This window comes from Lipotes vexillifer, unplaced genomic scaffold (genome assembly GCF_000442215.2).
Source record: "Lipotes vexillifer unplaced genomic scaffold, Lipotes_vexillifer_v1.1 scaffold163, whole genome shotgun sequence".
In the NCBI taxonomy this organism is placed as follows: domain Eukaryota; kingdom Metazoa; phylum Chordata; class Mammalia; order Artiodactyla; family Lipotidae; genus Lipotes; species Lipotes vexillifer.
Genome location: NW_006788722.1, coordinates 2,721,991 through 2,742,138, shown reverse-complemented (window position 1 = coordinate 2,742,138; position 20,148 = coordinate 2,721,991). Strand labels below are relative to the sequence as shown.

Sequence of the window (20,148 nt, the reverse complement as noted above, 5' to 3'; positions counted from 1 at the left end):
TTTGTATCCTGCTACTTTACCAAATTCATTGATTAGCTCTAGTAGTTTTCTGGTAGCATCTTTAGGATTCTCTATGTATAGTATCATGTCACCTGCAAACAGTGACAGCTTTACTTCTTTTCCAATTTGGATTCCTTTCATTTCTTTTTCTTCTCTGATTGCTGTGGCTAATACTTCCAAAACTATTTTGAATAATAGTGGTGAGAGTGGGCAACCTTGTCTTGTTCCTGATCTTAGTGGAAATGGTTTCAATTTGTCACCATTCAGGACGATGTTGGCTTTGGGTTTGTCATATATGGCCTTTATTATGTTGATGAATGTTCACTCTATGCCTACTTTCTGTATGTTTTTTATCATAAATGGGTGTTGAATTTTGTCAAAAGCTTTCTCTGCATCTATTGAGATGATCATGTGGTTTTTCTCCTTCAGTTTGTTAATAATGTGTATCACATTGATTTATTTGCATATATTGAAGAATCCTTGCATTCCTGGAATAAACCTCACTTGATCATGGTGAATGATCATTTTAATGTGCTGTTGGACTCTTTTTGTTAGTATTTTGTTAAACGTTTTTGCATCCATGTTCATCAGTGTTATTGGCCTGTATTTTTCTTTCTCTGTGACACCTTTGTCTAGTTTTGGTGTCAGTGTGATGGTGGTCTTGTAGAATGAGTTTGGATGTGGTCCTCCCTCTGCTATATTTTGGAAGAACTTGAGAAGGATAGGTGTTAGCTCTTCTCTAAATGTTTGATAGAATTCGCCTCTGAAGCCATCTGGTCATGTGTTTTGTTGGAAGATTTTTAATCACAGTTTCAATTTTGGTGCTTGTGATTGGTCTGTTCATATTTGCTATTTCTTCCTTGTTCCATCTCAGAAGGTTGTGCATTTCTATGAATTTGTCCATTTCTTCCAGGTTGTCCATTTTATTGGCATATATTTGTTTGTAGTAATCTCTCATGATCCTTAGTATTTCTGGAGTTTCAGTTACTTCTCATTTTTCATTTCTAATTCTGTTGATTTGAGACTTCTCCCTGTTTTTGTTTATAGGTCTGGCTAATGGTTTATCAGTTTTGTTTTTCTTCTCAAAGAGTCAGTCACCTTATAGATTTATTGATCTTTGCTATTTTTTCCTTCATTTCTTCTTCACTTATTTTTTTATCTGATCTTTATGAGTTCTTTCCTTCTGCTAACTTGGGGCATTTTTGTTCTTCTTTCTCTAATTGTTTTAGGTGTTAAGTAAGGTTTATTATTTGAGATGTTTCTTGTTTCTTAAGGTATGATTGTATTGCTATAAAATTCCCTCAGAGATCTGCTTTTGCTGTATCCCATAGGTTGTGGGTCATTGAGTTTTCATTGTTATTTGTTTCTAGGTATTTTTGATTTCCTGTTTGATTTCTTCAGTGATCTCTTGGTTATTAGTATTGTATTGTTTAGCCTCCATGTGTTTGCAGTTTTTCCGGATTTTTTCCTGTAAATGATATCTACTCTCATAGTGTTGTGGTCAGAAAAGATACCTGATACGATTACAATTTTCTTACATTTACCAAGGGTTGATTTGTCACCCAAGATATGATCCATCCTGGAGAATGTTACATGAGCACTTGAGAAGAAAGTTTATTGTGTTGTTTTTGGATGGAATGTCCTATAGATATCAATTAAGTCCATGTTGTTTAATTTATCATTTAAAACTTGTGTTTCCTTATTTATTTTCATTTGGGGTGATCTGTCCATTGATGAAAGTGGGGTGTTAAAGTCCCCTAGTATGATTGTGTTACTGTTGATTTCCCCTTATGGCTCTTAGTACTTGCCTTATGTATTGAGGTGCTCCTATGTTGGGTACATAAATATTTTCAATTCTTGTATCTTTTTCTTGGTTTGATCCCTTGATCATTATGTAGTGTCCTTCTTTGTCTCTTGTAATACTCTTTATTTTTTAAGTCTATTTTGTCTGACATGAGACTTGCTACTCCAGCTTTCTTTTGATTTTCATTTGCATGGAATATCTTTTTCTATCCCCTCACTTTCAGTCTGTATGTGTCCCTAGGTCTGAAGTGGGTCTCTTGTAGACAGCATATATACAGGTTTTGATTTGTATCCATTCAACCAGTCTATGTCTTTTGGTTGGAGAATTTAATCCATTTACATTTAAGGTAATTAGTGATATGTTTTTTCCTATTACCATTTTCTTAATTTTTTTCAGTTTGTTATTGTAGGTCTTTTCCTTCTCTTGTTTTTCCTGCCTAGAGAAGTTCCTTTAGCACTCATTGTAAAGCCGGTTTTGTGGCGCTGAATTCTCTTAGCTATTGCTTATCTGTAAGGGTTTTAATTTCTCTGTCAAATCTGAATGAGATCCTTTGTGGGTAGATTAATCTTGGTTGTAGGTTTTTCCTTTCATCACTTTAAATATTCCCTGCCACTCTCTTCTGGCTTGAAGATTTTCTGCTGAAAGATCAGCTGTTAAACTTATGGGGATACCCTTATGTGTTATTTGTTGTTTTTCCCTTTCTGGTTTAATATTTTTTCTCTGTATTTAATTTTTGATAGTTTGATTAATATGTGTCTTAGCCTTTTTCTCCTTGGATTTATCCTGTATGGGACTCTCTGTGCTTCCTGGACTTGATTAACTATTTCCTTTCCCATATTAGGGCAATTTTCAGCTATAATAACTTCAGACATTTTCTCAGTCCCTTTCTTTTTCTCTTTTTCTCCTGGGACCCCTATAATGTGAATACTGGTGCATTTAGTGTTTTTCCAGAGGTCTCTGACAATGTCCTCAATTCTTTTCATTCTTTATTTTTCTTATTCTGCTGTGCAGTAGTTATTTCCACTCTTTTATCTTCCAGGTCACTTATCCGTTTTCTGCCTCAGTTATTCTGCTATTGATCCCTTCTAGAGAATTTTAAATTTCATTTATTGTGTTGTTCATCACTATTTGTTTTGTCTTTAATTTTTCTAGGTCCTTGTTAAACATTTCTTGTATTTTCTCCATTCTATCTCCAAGATTTTGGATATCTTTACTATAATTATTCTGAATTCTTTTTCAGGTAGACTGCCTATTTCCTCTTCAATTGTTAGGTCTGGTGGGTTTTTACCTTGCTCCTTCATCTGCTGTGTGTTTCTCTGTCTTCTCATTTTGCTTAACTTACTGTGTTTGGAGTCTGCTTTTCGCAGGCTGCACATTTGTAGTTCTTGTTGTTTTTGTTGTTTGCCCCCAGTGGCTAAGGTTTGTTCAGTGGGTTGTGTAGGCTTCCTGGTGTAGGGGACTAGTGCCTGTGTTCTGGTGGATAAACCTGGATCTTGTCTTTCTGTTAGGCAGGACCACATCTTGTGGTGTGTTTTGGGGTGTCTGTGGCCTTATGATTTTATGCCACCTTTCTGGTAATGGGTAGGGTTGTGTTCCTGTCTTTCTAGTTGTTTGGCACAGGGCGTCCAGCTCTGTAGCTTGCTGTTCATTGAGCAGGGCTGGGTCTTGGATTTGAGATGGAGATCTCTGGGAGATTTTTGCCATTTGATATTATGTGGAGCTGGGAGGTCTCTTGTGGACTAATATCCTGAACTTGGCTCTCCCACCCCAGAGGCACAGCCCTGATGCCTGGCTGGAGCCCCAAGAGCCTGTCATCCACATGGCTCAGAATGAAAGGGAAAAGAAAAAAGAAAGAAAGAAGAAGATAAAATAAAATAAAATATTATTTAAGTAAAAAATAATTATTCAATAATTTTTTAAGTAATAGAATAAAAAGAAAGAAGAAAGCAACCATACCAAAAAACAAATCCACCAATTATAGCAAGCACTAAAATCTATGCTAAAAACAAAGAAAACCAAAAAAACAGAACCATAGGACAAATGGTAAAAACAAAGCTATGCAGACAAAATCACACAGAGAAACATACACATACACACTCACAAAAAGTGAAAAAGAAAAAAATATATATATCGTTGCTCCCAAAGTCCACCTCCTCAATTTGGTATGATTCCATGTCTATTCAGATATTCCACAGATGCAGGGTACATGAGTTGATTGTGGAGATTTAATGTGCTGCTCCTGAGGCTGCTGGGAGAAATTTCCCTTTCTCTTCTTTGTTCGCACAGCTCCTGGGGTTCAGCTTTGGATTTGGCCCCGCCTCTCTGTGTAAGGTGCCTGAGGGCATGTGTTCTTCATTCAGACAGGACAGGGTTAAAGGAACAGCTGCTTAGGGGGCTCTGGCTCACTCAGGCCAGCAGTAAAGAGGGGTACAGAGTGCGGGGTGAGCCTGCGGTGGCAGAGGCCAGAGTGACGTTGCACCAGCCTGAGGCGTGTCATGTGTTCTCCCGGGGAAGATTTCCCTGTATCACTGGACCCTGGCAGTGGTGGGCTGCACAGGCTCCCAGGAGGGGAGGTGTGGACAGTGACCTGTGCTTTCACACAGGCTTCTTGGTGGCTGCACCAGCAGCCTTAGCATCTCATGCCCTTCTCTGGGGTCTTCTCTGATAGCCGCTGCTCGCGCCCATCTCTAGAGCTTCTTTAAGCAGTTCTCTTTAGCCCCTCTCCTTGTGCACCATGAAACAAAGAGGCAAGAAAAAGTCTCTTGCCTCTTCAGCTGCTTCAGACCTTTTCTCAGACTCCCTCTGGCTAGCTGTGGTTCACTATCCCCCTTCAGACTGTGTTCACGCAGCCAACCCCAATCCTCTCCCTGGGATCTGACCTCCGAAGCCTGAGTCTCAGCTCCCAGCCCGCAGCAGACAAGCCTCTTGGGCTGGTGAATTCCTCTGTGTGGGAATCTCTCCCCTTTGCCCTCCACACCCCTGTTGCTCTGCTCTCCTCCATGGCTTCAAATCTCCCCCCCTCCACCACCCACCGTTTCCGCCCGTGAAGGGGTTTCCTAGTGTGTGGACACCTTTATGCCTTCACAGCTCCCTCCCACTGGTGCAGGTTCCATCCCTATTCTTTTGTCTCTGTTTTTTTCTTTTTTCTTTTTCCCTACCCAGGCACGTGGGGAGTTTCTTGCCTTTTGGGAAGTCTGAGGTCTTCTGCCAGCGTTCAGTAGGTGTTCTGTAGGAGTTGTTCCACATGTAGATGTATTTCTGATGTGTTTGTGGGGAGGAAGGTGATCTCCACGTCTTGCTCTTCCACAGTCTTGAATCTCCTCCCTTGAATTTTTTTTAATGTTCCAAATATAATTGATCCATTACCAAGTGTTATATACATAGGACTTTACTGATTTTTTACTGCTAGTTTTTAAAACATTGAGTGTGATGAACTTCAAAAACTTCAGAATAAATATTTTAAAAGTAGTTAAATGACTCTGATCATTTGATAAATATCAATGCAAGAAACTTTTACTTGAGCAAGCTAAGAAAGTCATTACAGCAGTATTTCTGATGGAACCAATGTTATACCTGTTCAAGCTACACCTAATCTAATAACCTGTGACAGAAGAAGAAATGGGAAAAGTTATGAAAGCTTTTCATTAAATCAGAAATTGAAAGAAAGGAAAAATATGACTTGTTTCAGTTGTATTCATAGTTCAACAGATAGGATCAGAGTGGAAAACAAATTGTCTAAACAGTGCCAACCTTTTTATAATCTTTGCCCCATATTCTGAAACTTAATCCTTGAATCTATTTTCCTGCAATGGTATGAAGTTTTTATCCAGGCAGCATTTCAAATGCAAAGGGGCATCTTCAGTTCACACCCTCCCACCCCCCATCCCCTTCCCCCACCCCACCACCCACTCCCACACCATGTGTCTTCATCACCAAAGCATAGGGGGCTATGTCTGGCTGTTTCCCATGCATAAAACTCTCACAGATGCAAACCAGCCCACACTATCAGCCCTACTCTACCTCAGAATCTTCCCTCACAAACCTTCACTGTCTCTAGGATGACTCTGAATATAGAAAAATCACAAGCTCCAGGGTAGCCTGAGATAAAATGAAAGTTCAGGCCTTTGGAAGTGTGATAAGAATTCTAATCAACTGGAACCTACTAAGTATTCTGGATACCTTGTGCATTTTTGATATTTTCTATCTTGCCACATTTTTAGGAATACATTTTAATAATGTTCAGTAACATTTCCTAAAAGCAAACTTTGCTAGCCTGTGGTCTACTGGAAGTAACATCTATAGCTGTCATTTAAAGCTGTGTGAATTGGACAAGGTATGAAATCTTTGGGGCTTAGTTGTCTCAAAAATGTAGAAAAATAGCTTATCTTTAAAAAGGCAGAAAGCTGAAAAAGTGTGATATAATATATACATGCACATACACACACACACACACACACAGATTTTTATTTCATTCCAAGTCAAAAAATAAAAGGAGGAAAAGGAAACAATACATTTTCCATTTTTACTTTCTTCCAGGAATAATAATGAGTTTTTTATATACATCATTTCATCTATTGCCTAAAATAACTTTGGGGAGTAGGTATTTTATAAGCAATTTGATTTTAGAGACGTTAAGTAACTTCCCAAAGGTCATCTTGATAATAAAGGCAGAATCAAGATTCCACCAGGGTCTGTAAGATTCCAGTGACCTTAGATTTTTTCATGGATTATTGTCCACAGATTTTATTGATTTTAATCTGTTCTGTACTCTTATGATTTTTGCCATATCTATAAACCATTGGTAGTATTTTAACTTAATTTTTTAAATTAAATTGTCTTATCTTTTTAAATTTAAAATAAATATATCTTTAAAACTAAACTTTAGTCCATTCCAGTAAATGAAAAACCATGTTATCCTTTTTCATAAGTAAGAAATATATTTTAAATAAATGTAATGAAAAGACAAAACATTTTTTTAATTTAGCTTGTTTTTTTTTTTATATGTTGAAAAATCTTGTGCTCCTGCTTCTCTCTCTCTCTCTCTCTCTCTCTCTCATTAAAAAATATCATAGACTGTAATAGAGAAATGTCAGAACAAGCATGAGCAGAAACTTTCTCTTTAATGCAATCAGAACTGTAAGAACACTGAGAGGGACAATTTTCTCACGATGCAAGTCAATGTTTTTCATGCATCTTCCCACCTAACAACGTCTTGGACACCTTCAGCAGTTTGTTTACCATTCTGCAAACGTGGAGCTCATTCGTGCTGCCCTGCACTTCACGCTTGATCCGATGATGACTGAATGACATTCTGATTGGCCATCACCCTCCTGCAGTCATCTGCCTTGCACAGTTTTCTACTTGAAATTGGCAGAAATTTTGTATACAGATTGACTTGTTAGCTCACATTAGAAAAGTATGCCAAATTTTATAAAATTTGATATGTCTTTTTAATCTTGTGCATAGCTTCTCCATTTAAATACCTTGAGTGCACCTCATTCTTCTGGATTTTATCTGTGTGCTAAAAATAAATGATTTTTACTCCTGTAAAAAATATTCAATACCATCTCTTAAAAAAAAATTTCTTAACCTTTACTACGAGGAAAACTTTAATATGAATCAAAAGAGTTTGAAATATCATAGTATGTATATGAAAAGTAATAACTGTGAAACCAGTTATTCTCAAATTTTACCCAGAATTTTATAAGGTTTTAAAATTTAAGATACATTACATTTTTTAATCTTTGGGGCCACGTTTGATCTCCATAAATACTGATGCTAAAAGCAAAGGACATTTTTCTTTGAACTATCTCTGTAAACATTAATCAAGTAACTATATCTGGAAGTAAATTAGGTTGAAAAAATTTATCCATATAATTGAATTTTTCCCTATGTGAGGTATGGTATTTTCTTATGATATATTTTCTTCTGATAAAATTGTTTATTCTTTTTCTTAGCTCAAATGGGTTCAGCCAATGAGATGATCACACTAAAATATTCAATAAGTCTTAACTATTATTATTGCTTTATAAGTATGTATGCATTGATAGTGCTATAAGAAGAAAAAAATGAGATAGAAGTCCAGTTACAAAATAACATTGTCCATCACCCCCTAAAATAAAATTTATTTAAAGTGTAGTAAGGCTATGTGCTGATAAGTAAATATTTGTAATTCTTCTTTGTGACTCAGAAGCCAGTCTCCTGTGCCCTTTTACTCGCCTATATTGTTAGCAGCAAAATAGAGAATCTGAAAAATTGTGTCATAAGTGCCTTCCCTATCGGCTTCCCGGCACTCATCTCCCAAAACTCCATTAGGCAAAATGTAGCTCCTGAGGCCCGAACAAACCAACAAAATCCTTGGGGACATTCTGTCTAAAATTTCACCTGTACTAATATTTCCCCAGCACCTCCCACCAAGGACACACATTTTTTATAGGAAGTTTTGTGCAGAGAGCATGTCATTGCCTACATTCAGACATGCGGCATCTATTCTGTGATGGCTATTTCAAATCAAGTATTTATTTTAATTTGGCCTTCAAGTAAGGGCAACTTAATGTGATTCTGGACTGGATATTTTTACCACCTCCAATTAGACCCTGGGCAGGTGACTTTCTTTCCTTGTGCCTCAGACTTTTCTTCATTAAGATGAGTGTTTGTAAAATGCTGCAGAACTCATTTATCATTTCAGATGTACATTGAAAATGTAGGAGATATTATATTTATGGGCCAAGTAATACCACACAGCGTTTATGCAGCAAAAAAACTCCAGGGGTAGGTGATAACAACAGAAAGCCAGGCAGACACAGTGCCCTTTCTCTTTAGCACACAACACAGTTTAGTGGTGGATCATGAGTCTTCTGTGGATTTGCAAAGTCAAATCTGATAAACATGTGATGATACAGCATTCTGTTCAGGTCCATATAATATGACTTCCTAGAGTAATCTAATTATAAAGGAAAAATATTTTCAAATAAAAGTTTGTTTTCTGATTTGGGGAAAGATTTGCTCACAGAAATTTTCTAGGAGAGAACTCAGCTTATGTTATTTCATCAATTTATTGAATTAAAATGCTCCCAGCTCTTATTTATCTTTATCCACATCAGAATGATCATATTACTGATACTATTTCTAAATTCTACATTCTCGTGTAATATAAAAAGGAAAACAGAGGTAAGTGAGCTGGTATCCCAAGCCTATTTCAAAAACTAACTAGCAGTGGATATGACAAAGTCCAATTTCCAATTCCTTCTACATGTTACAATTCTGGGAATTTTTTACAATCATAATAATCCAAGGCACTATGACTCTGAAATCTCTCTGAGTCATTCAGGATTTTATTACATCCAACATAATTTGAGTGCTAAGAGTATTTTGATAATATTCCAAAGCTTAAGTTTTTTTAAATTAACTGTATTTCTTGAATATACTGATAAAACAAGGCTTTATTAATACAATAATAGAATAATTATTTCTTTCATTTCACTTGCTCTCTCAGATTAATTTTGCTCAATTTTGAAATTGAAGCTATTTTATTTTCTAATTCTTTGACAGGTGTATACAGTAAATTTAATTAAATTAAATGAGAATTGTTAAATAACCATGAAAACCTTCCCCCAGATATTCTGAATAGTCATGAATTAACTATACAATTTCCAATGGCTTTTAAAATTCAGCCTCTAAACCAATCAATTCTAAATCACATTTTCAGTTATATATAAAGTAATTTTTAAAATATTTCTTCTTGTGGTACCAAAACTATCTACCCAAAAAACTGTAGAAAGCAGTAAAATATGTAAAATTTCAAAGTTCATAGTAATCTTAGCGTTAATCAGCATTTGGCTTCTAGCACTGGAATTAACTTAAGCAATTTGGAGTATTATCCTAAAATTATCATTATCTTTACCAGCCCTGGGAGTAGCTAATGGTTGTTAGACACTGTATAATTAGCATGAGAAATCAGAAATCAATGTATGATCAAATACAAGTTACGTGCCAAATAAAATTACTATAATTTATCAATTCAGCTGCTCAAATATGATTGTCAGTGAGCCCAAAATACTCAAAACACAATTATAATTATCTTCAGAAAGTATCAGGGAACAGTCTGGGAAAAATTAAAAGAAATGTTTTAATACTTTGTATAACAGAACATTCAAGCTCTGGTAAATCATATAATTTAGCAATTATTTTTCAGTAGTAAATCATTAAATTTTTACACAGACTTTTTAAATAATTTAATTATATAATTTTACTCTGAAGTTAAATGTTCTTTTTTCTTAATCAAATGTATTTTTACAACATAAAAAGTCTCCTTTAGACAGAGGCCTAAGTTCCCTGGTGGTCTAGTGGTTAGGATTTGGTGCTCTCCTTTAGACAGATACCTAAAGCAAGTTTTTAATTTAAATGATTTTGAATTAATTCAAGACAGGACTTTAAAAAAAAACAACTCCAGAGAAAGGCAGGTGGGAGGTTATATGCAAATCCTAGTACTTTCCCAGTAATTCCATCTCTTTTGTCCCACTCATCAGAGGAGCACCAGTGTATTTTCACATCCCAGTTGAGATCACCTGTGCTAAAATTAATGATGTGCCCAGTCTGCCTGCTTACTGTCCTCACATCTGGGCAGGACAGAATATTAGAGAAATAACTGGTCTTAAATAAAGCAGCCTGGGTTTGATTTAGTCAAGATGCTCGCTGCCTGATCCAAGGATTTGTGACTGATATAAGAATGATTCTTCCCTACACCTTACCTCAATGGTTTCTCATAAAACTCAAATGGGAATATATGTATAAAGTGTTTTATAAACTTTCACACACTATACAAATAAAAGTTATTATGATGCTTGTGGTCCATACCCACAGTGTTAACCCAGTCCCAGATTCTATGAACAGCCCAAACCCAATCTCTACTTGGGACAAATTAAGGGAGTCTTAGCTAAGTAATTCAGATGCTTCAGACTGTAAGACATTCTTGTCTCTCTTACTGTAAACTTATTAGTTTTTCTAGGTTTATTCTAACAACTGGATCCTCCCTTATTCCTGGGGAAAAATGGGGTCCTAAAATATAAATGAATAAATGAATCAAAACAAGAAAATCTTATTCTTCAGATTCCTGCTCTAATGTTCTGTCTGATACCAGTTCACCTCCCCCTGGAGTTGGTCTCTGCCTTCCTCTCCCTTACTACCTTTGGAGAAATGACCTGGATCCATGTCCCATAGACGGGAATCTCCTGGTACTTCTATACTTCTCAAATTCTGTCTGACTGTCTGATTTGTCACCACACTCTAGGTTTGTCTCAATATATAGTTCAGCCAATTAACAGATTTAGAGTCAACAAAGCAAATTCTCTTCTAACCACTATTATCTACAAATGGAGGAAGATTCCTTGTGGGGTAAAGAGTTCTGTATCCCCCTAAGCTAGTCAAGGCAAAGCTATGTTCCCACCAGCAATGGAAAGCCCTGCTGCTTTGGTTGGGAGGTTAGACAAGATCATTCTACAATCCTAGGTAACCTGCTTAACTTCTCTGTTACTCTGACTTGCTAATGCTTCTGGAGTGACAATAGAGAGGACAATGTATGCCTTCTGACATTGTTGCACTTTACCACACTAAACAAATTGTTCCTATGATGAACCCAAAAGAGAAGATACTATTCCCCTCTTATTTGAATATTATTTGTGATTTCAGTTAAATGAAATGTACTCCAGAAACACAAATTATCTGTGTGTCTAGATGTAAAGACTATTACTGCACTAATGTATTTGTTAGAGATAGTAGCAATTAGATACAAAAATGATGTAATTAACTCTGAAAATAATTTTTTTAATCATGTATAGTAAGCCATGTCCCAAACCAAATATCCATAAAGAATATGACATTTCTAATTGTAATTTTACATTAGCACTCTATTTTCAGTTCAATATCGAAAACTCTTTATATTGTATCTATATGATTAATGTCATAAACTAAAACATGAATGTCAAAAGTTTAGCAGTCACTTTATAATATTTGTAAGAACACAATTTATTTGAATTTGGTAAATAAAGTTAAATTAACATTAATTTCATTTTCTTTTTCATTTTAATTTTATGATGGTTTTATAATATTTTTTGTATTTTCCTTCATTTTATGAGAGGACATCAAACATCTGAACATTACTTATGTAGTAAATTCAATGATGCTATAGAAAATGACTGATTTTCCCAGTCTTCACATCTTTTCATTTGTTTTTGGAATAACAAAGTCTAATGATTTGGATATTTGTGATCCAATATAGTATAAATAGCTAGGGTTTTGTCTCTTGGTCATGAGAGAGAGATGGAGAATAAGATAAAGACATGGGAATAATGGGCAGAATAATGGGTGTGGATTATAAAACTGAACTGTTAGGAATCAGAGGGAAAAATAAGTAAGGAGAGAGAAAATGGGATGGAGATAGGAAAGAACCAGTAAGAGTGACCAGGTAGCACGTCCAGAAGACAGTTGGCCAGTGGAGTCATAACTTGCCAAGAATCACTATAGTTAATGTGCACTACAGATTGGGTCACAAGTTGCACCCAACTTAAATAAGTTTGATGGTATTTAGGACAACTGAAGCCAGAGAACTCCCACCAAAATAACTATGCAAGCTACTAAATTAAACATCCCTAGTTCCACGGATGCTGAAAGAGACAGAAGACTCCTGAAACAAAAGACTGCTACTCACAGCAAGAGAGTACAAGTATCAGGATAGCTGCACTGGTTTCCTTGACCCAAGACCCACGTCAGAGATGTAAGGCCAGGTAGAGTTTGCATGCATCGCAGGAGAGAGACCTTGAGTTTAGATCTAATTTCCTAGCAAGCAGTAAGCAAACCTGTTCTTTGTCCAGAGGGAAACTAGATTTATTGCAGAAATATGTGATACATTCCTGGGTACGGTCCTCAGTTCTCAGGATTGCCAGCCAAATAAATAATTCTGAGAAGTGGGCTTTGAGAAATAATAGTTTTGTGATGTTAACACACTCAGCAAGATATGTAGGAATGTGAGCGGTCCACAAGGAACGCCTCTCAACAGTGAAACAAAGTGGTTCTCAAAGAGCAGGATGCCCAGATTAGCATCACTCACAGCCTTAAAAGAAATGCAATTTCTTGGGCTTCATTTCAGACCTAGTTATCATAGACTATTCAGGCTACTATAATAATAGACCACAGACTGGGTGGCTTATCAACAACAAACATTAATTTCTCACAGTTCTGGAGGCTGGGAAGTCCAAGATCACAGCATTGACTGGTTTGGTGTCTGGTGAGAGTCCACTTCTAAGTTCATAGACTGATGTCTTTTCACTGTGTCCTCACATTGAAGAAGGGGTGATGAAACTCTGTGAGACCTCTTTTCTGAGGACACTAATCCAATTTTTGTGGATTCTATCTCATGATCAAATAACTTCCCCAAAGCCCTACATCCTAATATGATCACATTGGGCATTAGAATTTCAGCATACAAATTTGGAGAAGACACAACATTCAGCCCACAACACTAGAAAAACAGAAATTCAGCAATCTGAGTTTAACAAATCCACTCAGTAATTCTGAGACCCACTAAAATTTGAGAACCAACAGTGTAACGAAAAGAATTCTTGACAGCAGTCAGGATCCCAGAACTAGTCAAGGCTTCGACCAACTACCTGGACATGTCACTCAGCTTGTCTGTGCCTTAATATCTTCACCTATAACAGGAAGAGATATTTTTTTTTTAATTGGGGTATAGTTGTTTTACAATGTTGTGTTAGTTTCTACTGTACAGCAGAGTTCCCTGTGCTATAAAGCAGGCTCTCATTAGTTATCTATTTTATACATATCAGTGTATATATGTCAATCCCAATCTCCCAATTCATCCCACCCCCCTTTCCCCCTTGGTGTCTATACATTTGTTCCCTACATCTGTGTCTCTATTTCTGCCTTGTAAACCAGTTCATCTGTACCATTTTTCTAGATTCCACATATATGCGTTAATATACAACATTTGTTTATCTCTTTGTGACTTACTTCACTCTGTATGATGGTCTCTAGGTCCATCCACATCTCTACAAATGACCCAATTCCTTTCCATTTTATGGGTAACAGTCCACTGTATATATGTACTACATCTTCTTTATCCATTCGTCCATCAATGGGCACTTAGGTTGCTTCCATGACCTGTTTATTGTAAATAGTACTGAAATGAACATTGGGGTGCATGTGTCTTTTTGAATTATTCCTTATTGTTCATATTTGATGAAGTCCTCTATTCATTGTCATGTAACTTTGTCAATATTGCCTGACCTTGAAATGCACATGGCAAGCATTGGTAAAACCAGGAGAGATCAGCTGGCAAAGCAGACCTACAAGGTCTCATTACCGTTCTCCACAGTCCATAACCTGGGGCTAGCCTCCCAGGCTCCCAGAACTTCTTTGTCAGCAGGCTGGGACAGGAACAGTACCTCAGACAAATGTTAACCAATCTGGAATAGGCTGGCCAATCAACCCAGAAGATCTGTTTATGCATTTATAGGGAGACTAACTGAAAGAGAGGCTAGCCCAATGTTCTCTGGCCTGAGCATTCTCCTCCAGAGAATCAAGCTGCTCAGAATTGTAATCAGAAGCTTTACTTGGAAAGCATGGATTTAGAACAGAGTGTTAATTGAATGTTCTTAATCTGCCTGATGTGTCCATGTCTGTAATAGGAATATACCTGTCATTATGGGCCAAGTACACTTCCAGGGTCTGGCCACCTTCTCCTGTGGACAGCCCCTGAATGGCACAACCAAACTGCTCTCTGAGACTTTCCTGTTTTTCTGTGCTTGCAGTACCAAACAAGTCTCTCTCAGATCAACACATTTTTTTCCTTTGGCTGATTTAATAATCTTCATTTATGTTCTAATCAACTCTCAGAGACCTTAAAATCTTCAGCCTGTCTTAAGTGACATTGCATATGTTCTGCCCTGATCACTTCAGTTTTGATCTTCAACTTACAGTCTCAGAAGACAATTTGATCATCTTATTTCCAAATTTCTGGCTGGTTACTACACTCTTGTTTTCTCCTCTGTTTTCCACACCCTCCTTCCCTAAATGGTCATCACCCTAGTGAAACTGCACTCCTTTTCACGTGGGACTCGAACCAGCCAAAACTCATACTGGGACTTGAACCTATGATCCCTGACTTAGGAGGGGACTCAACCCCCCTGTCTTTTAATTGAAACTGCTCATCTGGTGTCAGGATTTACTGAAGCTCAGGTTATTTTGTGTCGGTGAAGAAAGAATTCAGTGAGAAGCAAAGTGGCAGGCAAAGAGTGAGTTTATTAACATAGATGCTTGTGAGAAATACAAGTGGGCAGGTGGTAGGGTCTCTGCCTCAAGGACTGAGAGGACTTAATTTTCATAAACAAAGGTGGGGAGAGGGAGAAGATCACCTTCTTCCACATTCTTGAGCAGACGTCTATGCTTACATCATTAGTTCCCCCTTTGACCCTATGTGGTTTAACTGGGACTATCGTGGTGCTATTTAAATCACATGTATATTATTAGCAAAAGGACAGTAACATATACTATGAATAAAATATAGTAATTCATCTCAGCTTTCGGTATAATGTCCCCTTCCACCTATATTTCTGTCTTGACTACATGCAGAAGTGCTACTCTTCAAGAACTATTAACTGCCTGACTTCATGTCACAAGATTCAGACTCCATATCTATTGTCTTGTATTTTAACTATCAGGCATTGTGGCTTGAGTGTGTCTGGTGCTTGGATGTACCTGGTCTTCCTTCAAGGTAGTGTAGATTGTTGCTAGGTTACTGGATTCTTTCCTTGAGTGGTCATTAGCCTATAATAGTCCCCCAAACTCTCTTAAAATTCCCTTTCTATCTTGAATCCCCTAGTGGGATTTCTAAACTGACTATTTAGTTATCCTACTCCACCCCTATCACCAGGATTGGAGACTATCAGCCTCCAAGAATCACATAGTAGAGCAGCTGCCTTCATTTGTACCATTCTGGTGAGTTACTGCCCCCTTGGTTTTCATTCCATTATGGATTTTCTTATGTGATTCTTTCGCCTTACAGTATAATGCAATTTTGGCCCCAAGAGCTTATTAATAGAAGGTAAGTTTTAATTTATAATGAACAGTCGCTCCTGGGAATCTGTTTATGTTATTTAGAAATTTGAATTGAATTGAATTGGATTTCATTTGTAATAAGGGATTTGTAAAAGACAAATGTATTCACATTGTCTATAAAAAGTGAATGGCTGAAAAATTACTCAATAAACATAATTAATGGTGACAACAAATATAGACTATTCTTGTTCATGAGTTTGCTTTTCCATAAAATGTTATATAGCTTGCATTACCCACATATTTTCATTTACCTTTTTTGCTCTGTAGATGCTATTTAGAAATATAGATTATCTATACTTATTTATTAGTTATAAATCTCAAATAGAAAAAAAAAGATAACCAGAAGCATTTCTGACATGAAAGAAAGAATATTTCTTTAAAAGTATTATGGGGATTTTTTGGTAAAAACTCTAAATAAGGTGTATTTATTCAATATATTGCTGTACTTATTTTATTTCAAATATATTAATGCATGAGGTTTAAAATTAAATGTGCTTTCCCTGTAGATTAATACTATCTTTTTCATCTTTGTAAAATAGAAGTAAATTGCTTGGTTCAATACAAACTAAGCCCATTTGAGTGGCTCTTTTTTGTTGTTTTTCATAAATAGGAGAGATTGAGACTTGAAAAAGAATTCATCATCAGGTTATTTTAAAAGCATCCAAGCTCCTATACAGCCAGAAGATAAATTACCCACTAGTCAAGAGAAGGAAAGCACAATTAATTTCACATTATACTAAACCAATCAGCTCCTTAAGTGGCTGTCTTTTTTGAGAAAAAGCAGCAAGAAAGTCATAGTTGTTCCTTTCTCCCATGCCTTTAGAAGCAAAGAGCTAGTCTTTTCTCAGACTACAAGTTCTATGGAAAGCAGGGTGAATATATATATATATTTTCTTTTTTTGTATAAATTTATTTATTTATTTATCTTTGGCTGCGTTGGGTCTTCGTTTCTGTGCGTGGGCTTTCTCTAGTTGTGACGAGTGAGGGCTACTCTTCGTTGCGGTGCGCGGACTTCTTATTGCAGTGGCTTCTCTTGTTGTGGAGCACGGGCTCTAGGCACGTGGGCTTTAGTAGCTGTGGCACGTGGGCTCAGTAGTTGTGGCACGTGGGCTTAGTGCTCCACTGCATGTGCGTTCTTCCCAGACCAGGGATCGAACCTGTGCCCCCTGCATTGGCAGGTGGATTCTTAACCACTGTGCCACCAGCGAAGTCCCAGGGTGAATATATTTTGTTGTTTTTAGATAAGGAGAATTCTATTCATGACTTGTATCCATATTTCACAGTGCAAAGTTAATGAAGCTTTTGTCTTGTACTAGTGACAGGCAAATGCTTTGAAGTTTTATGACAAGGAAGTAAGACTTCAATAAATTATTTCCAAACCTAACTTTCTTCTTTCCAGGATAATTATTTTTATGTAATCATTTACCATCAAGGAATAGAGGAAAGGTTGAGGAGAAATCATACTGGAGGAATGGAATATGCACAAAAAATCTGCAAGCTGGATTTTTCTTCCTAACAAAATGGATTATTGCTAAACAACCATTCATTACCTTTTTTGAGACCAGCAGGATGGTGTAAGAATATCCTAAATTAATGTCACCTGCCATCACTTAACCTGAAGAAACACAATGATTAGTAAACTTTACATACACAGCTGATGCAGCATTTTAAGCATCTTCCATATGTAATAAAAATGTGATCAACAGAGGCCTTCGAGGAAAGAATGCAATGCGAGCATATAAAGAGCCTCGGTTCCTTCCTGCACACAGGTGTTATCCATCAAAACCCCCAAACCACAATGTCTTGTGTCTGCATGTCAGTACTATTCTATAGGCTAAGTTTAATTCTCTTTATTAAGGTATTCATTTTGCATTGATAAGGGATGATCTTTGGTATGCACATATAGGAAATGTACAAAGTCTCCTTTACGCCATGCAAAAAAGTAGCACACTGACTTTGAACCGTTAAGTTCAAGACTTTGTGCTTTAAAGATTAATTTACTCTTCCCACATACATGCACACAGCCTGGCATTACATAAAGAACACAAATAATGTCTTCAGTTTTAAAAATTCATATATGTTGGATCAGTAAGGATATAGTATAGATTGCATGAGGAAGAAGAGAGGGAGAAGAAAAAGAAAGAGGGACTGAGGGAGAGAAGCAAAAAGTGAGAGAGAAAGAGAGAGAGAGAGAGAAAGAAAGAATATCAAAATATCAAAATGTACTTAGGCCTCACCCATGAAATTTTCTTTCCTGGGTATATAAGTTTTTTTAATGCTTTGACTGGAGAAAAGACTATTAAGGGTATATATTTTGTTATTTTTAGTTGTTTGATTTATGAAAGTTTTTAATCAAAATTGTTAGGCATTTATTAGTAGGATTATATTTATAAGTAGATCAAGTTTTACAAAAGTACTTCTAAGGGTCCTTTGAAAAATGATTTTCCCTGATTAGTTAATTAAATGTGGTAAATGACATTGGTAAATTTTACATATTATATATCATGTTTTTAAGTACTTCATTTGTCTGGTTTAACAAATAAAATCTTTCGGAGAATGAGATAATTCTTAAAATCTAGTAAGTTACATGTATCAATATGATGACCTAAAGTTTTCTTAGACTTTCTAATATCACACATGAATATAAGATGTGGATGTAAGATTTCAGATCACAAAACTGCAATCTTATGCCTCAATTTTTAATTGCATATTCTAAGCTGAAATCATAAGACTGTCACATTAATAGACTAAATTATCTGAAATAACATGTTTACAGTACCAAATGTTCACAGATTTCTTAACACAAAAATATTACTACTCTGATTTCTGTTTTTGTAAACATTTTATGTTCAACACTAAATCTTCCTAGAATTAAAAGACATGTACTCACTAAGGAAGATGACATCCAGTTAACTAAAATTATTGAGGTATACATCTATTCTTGAGTGTGAAAGTTACACACCCATGAAGGAAGAGAAAATACCATCCAGGTTCACTGAGTTCCTTTCGACTGTGATATTGGTAGGACATGTGACTTGAAGCTGCAGACACCCAGAGCAACTCTCACCACCTCAACTGCCATATCAGTCTTTTTCATGAGCTCTATATCACAGGACTCAAAACTTTAATAAAGGGTCAAGTTACCTAATTCTCTGGCTACTCATAGGAGTCAGCAACTATTGGAAAGGGTAACCTGTACATATAAACTGACAGCCCTCACTCAGCCACATAAGAATGGGCCTTGAGTCTGGAGTACTTTCTCACTGAGAAATAAAGAGCCCATGCAGTCAGTCTTAAAGTCTTGTATGGAAATACTTTCCCTGTTTTAAGCTAAATAAGTGTTCCTTTGTCCTGCTTAAATGTGTACATCAGTGGTCCTCAGCCACACCTCCATCTTTTAGTATTTCAAACTCCATGAAAGTGGGTTCCAGGTCCTTCTACAGTAGCAACAGGGATAGTCATAGGTCAATTGCCCTCCATCCACTGCCAGGGAGACTCACTATCTATAGGGACCAGCACACACTATTAGAGCTGTAAAGTGTCATTCCATCCAACACTTGACTGTGTTAGGTTTTCCTTGACAACTTTGATACCAAAATACAAAGACAAAAGTGTTTGTAGTTCTCCCCTGGGACTGATAACCAGGAACACTTCAAGGTATTCTTCTCCCCCAATATTGATAGCTGATGCACGATGTTCTTCTCGCAGCAACTCCCATCCAAACTGATTTTCTTGTCTTTGGTTCATAAGACATACACATGGGTTTCCCATCTAACTGCAAAAAACCTTTGAAGTTGTTGGATAATCGGTGTAATTATATTTTTTACTTAAATAGAAAGACCTTGAACCTAATAGGATTCTAAGATAAATAAATGCCTTTCTCTACTAATCTAAATAAACTTACATTATTTTATCTTCATATTCATATTCAATTTCTCAATTCAATTCTTCAACCAATTGAATTTTGACTCTTATATGGTGTTTTCTGGCTCATGGTTGCACCATGAGTCTTCCACTGTCCTTCCTGCCTCTAGCTTTCTTCTTTTGCAACCAAGGTTGTGTAACTCAGATCAGAGTCCTGTACTGGCTTTTTGTCTTATTCCAGGTACGTAAGGCTTAGGAATGCACTGTTCAAAGCCTTTTCCAGTGGAAAAATATCCTATGTTCACTCTTTAGGGGCAGCAAAGATTCATGAGCAACCCAAATCTCTTTCC

At 36.5% G+C, this 20,148-nt stretch overlaps 1 protein-coding gene across 2 annotated transcripts in view; it reads left to right on the top strand.

Moving 5' to 3' along the window:
• Positions 1–20,148, top strand: part of RALYL (RALY RNA binding protein like) — a 509,227-nt gene that overhangs the window by 487,731 nt on the left and 1,348 nt on the right. The window lies entirely within an intron of this gene.